The sequence below is a fragment of the Rutidosis leptorrhynchoides genome, chromosome 9, assembly GCF_046630445.1.
Source record: "Rutidosis leptorrhynchoides isolate AG116_Rl617_1_P2 chromosome 9, CSIRO_AGI_Rlap_v1, whole genome shotgun sequence".
NCBI lineage: Eukaryota > Viridiplantae > Streptophyta > Magnoliopsida > Asterales > Asteraceae > Rutidosis > Rutidosis leptorrhynchoides.
The window spans coordinates 154,498,215-154,501,433 of record NC_092341.1 but is presented as its reverse complement, the minus strand read 5'-3'; positions in this window follow the sequence as shown (position 1 = coordinate 154,501,433).

Here is a 3,219-nt window from a genome sequence, read left to right as displayed (position 1 = left end):
GACTTGAATGCAACGTTGTCATACCCCATCCAAAATTTTCCTGAACGAACACTTCAACATATGGTACCATCTGAAATGTCCCGTTCATATTGATTATAAACGTTCCATATTAATTGATTTCGTTGCGAGGTTTTGACCTCTATATGAGACATTTTTCAAAGACTGCATTCATTTTTAAAACAACCATAACCTTTATTTTATCAATAAAGGTTTTAAAAACATTACGTAGATTATCAAATAATGATAATCTAAAATATACTATTTACACACGACCATTACATAATGGTTTACAATAGAAATATATTACATCGACATATGTTTCTTGAATGCAGTTTTTACACAATATCATACAATCATGGACTCCAAATCTTGTCCTTATTTTAGTATGCAACAGCGGAAGCTCTTAGTATTCACCTGAGAATAAACATGCTTTAAACGTCAACAAAAATTTTGGTGAGTTATTGGTTTAACCTATATATATCAAATCGTAACAATAGACCACAAGATTTCATATTTCAATACACATCCCATACATAGAGATAAAAATCATTCATATGGTGAACACCTGGTAACCGACATTAACAAGATGCATATATAAGAATATCCCCATCATTCCGGGACACCCTTCGGATATGATATTAATTTCGAAGTACTAAAGCATCCAGTACTTTGGATGGGGTTTGTTAGGACCAATAGATCTATCTTTAGGATTCGCGTCAATTAGGATGTCTGTTCCCTAATTCTTAGATTACCAGACTTAATAAAAAGGGGCATATTCGATTTTGATAATTCAACCATAGAATGTAGTTTCACGTACTTGTGTCTATTTTGTAAATCATTTATAAAACCTGCATGTATTCTCATCCCAAAAATATTAGATTTTAAAAGTGGGACTATAACTCACTTTCACAGATATTTCCTTCCTCGGAAATAAGACTTGGCCACGGATCGATTCACGAACCTATACAAATATGTACATATATATCAAAATATAATTACAACCATTTTTATTATGTTTTAAAGATTTGAGTGTATTAAGTCAGCTGTCCTAGTTAGTAACCTACAACTAGTTGTCCACAGTTAGATGTACAGAAATAAATCGATATATATTATCTTGAATCAATTCACGACCCAGTGTATACACGTCTCAGGCTAAATCACAACTCAAAGTATATATATTTTTGGAATCAACCTCAACCCTGTATAGCTAACTCCAACATTACTACATATAGAGTGTCTATGGTTGTTCCAAATAATATATATACATGGGTCGATATGATATGTCAAAACATTTGCATACGTGTCTATGGTATCCCAAGATTACATAATATATTAGAATACATGTATAATACAATATAAGTTAGCTAGGATATGATTTTTATAGATTTGTTAAACATTTCCCGTAGCTAAAAAGATCAAAAATATCCAATCTTGTTTTACCCATAACTTCTTCATTTTAAATCCGTTTTGACTGAATCAAATTGCTATGGTTTCATATTGAAGTCTAATTTAAGAATCTAAACAGAAAAAGTATAGGTTTATAGTCAGAAATTTAAGTTACATGTCAATTACTAAAGAGGTAGTCATTTCTTTCGAAAGAACGACATCTTGATGACCATTTTGAAAAACATACTTTCACTTTGAGTTTAACCAAGATTTTTGGATATAGTTTCATGTTCATATGAAAAATCATTTTCCCAGAAGAACAACTTTTAAATCAAAGTTTATCATAGTTTTTAATTATCCAAACCAAAACAGCCCCCGGTTTCACTACGACGACGTATATCCGATTTTATGGTGTTCATCGTGTTTCCAGGTTTTAAATCATTAAGTTAGCATATCATATAGATATAGAAAATGTGTTTAGTTGATTTTAAAAGTCAAGTTAGAAGGATTAACTTTTGTTTGCGAACAAGTTTAGAATTAACTAAACTATGTTCTAGTGATTACAAGTTTAAACCTTCGAATAAGATAGCTTTATATGTATGAATCAAATGATGTTATGAACATCATTACTACCTCAAGTTTTCTGGGTAAAACTACTGGAAATGAGAAAAATGGATCTAGCTTCAAAGGATCCTTAGATGGCTTGAAAGTTCTTGAAGCAGAATCATGACACGAAAACAGTTCAAGTAAGATTTTCACTCGAAATAAGATTGTTATAGTTGTAGAAATTGAATCAAAGTTTGAATATGAATATTACCTTGAATTAGAAAGATAACCTACTATAAATAACAAAGGTTCTTTGATCTTAGATGATTACTTGGAATGGATTAGAAAGCTTGGAAGTATTCTTGATTTTTATGAAACTATACTTATGGAATTTATGAAGAACACTTAGAACTTGAAGATGGAACTTGAGAGAGATCAATTAGATGAAGAAAACTGAAGAATGAAAGTGTTTGTAGGTGTTTTTGGTCGTTGGTATATGGATTAGATATAAAGGATATGTAATTTTGTTTTCATGTAAATAAGTCATGAATGATTACTAATATTTTTGTAATTTTATGAGATATTTCATGCTAGTTGCCAAATTATGGTTCCCACATGTGTTAGGTGACTCACATGGGCTGCTAAGAGCTGATTATTGGAGTGTATATACCAATAGTACATACATCTAAAAGCTGTGTATTGTACGAGTACGAATACGGGTGCATACGAGTAGAATTGTTGATGAAACTGAACGAGGATGTAATTGTAAGCATTTTTGTTAAGTAGAAGTACTTTGATATGTGTCTTGAAGTCTTTCAAAAGTGTAAGAATACATATCAAAACACAACATGTATATACATTCTAATGGAGTCGTTAAGTCTTCGTTAGTCGTTACATGTAAGTGTTGTTTTGAAACCTTTAAGTTAACGATCTCAATTAATTTTGTTAACCCAATGTTTATTATATCAAATTAGATGTTAAATTATTGTATTATCATGATATTATGATGTATGAATATCTCTTAATATGATATATACATTAAAATATCGTTACAACGATAATCGTTACATATAAGTATCGTTTCGTAATTCTTGAGTTAGTAGTCTTGTTTTTACATATGTAGTTCATTATTAACACACTTAATGATATATTTAAATATCATTTTATCATGTTAAATATAGTGTATCAATATCTTAATATGATACATATATATTTAGTAGACGTTATCATAACGATAATCGTTATATATATCATTTCGAGTTTCTTAACTTAGTAATCTCATTTCTT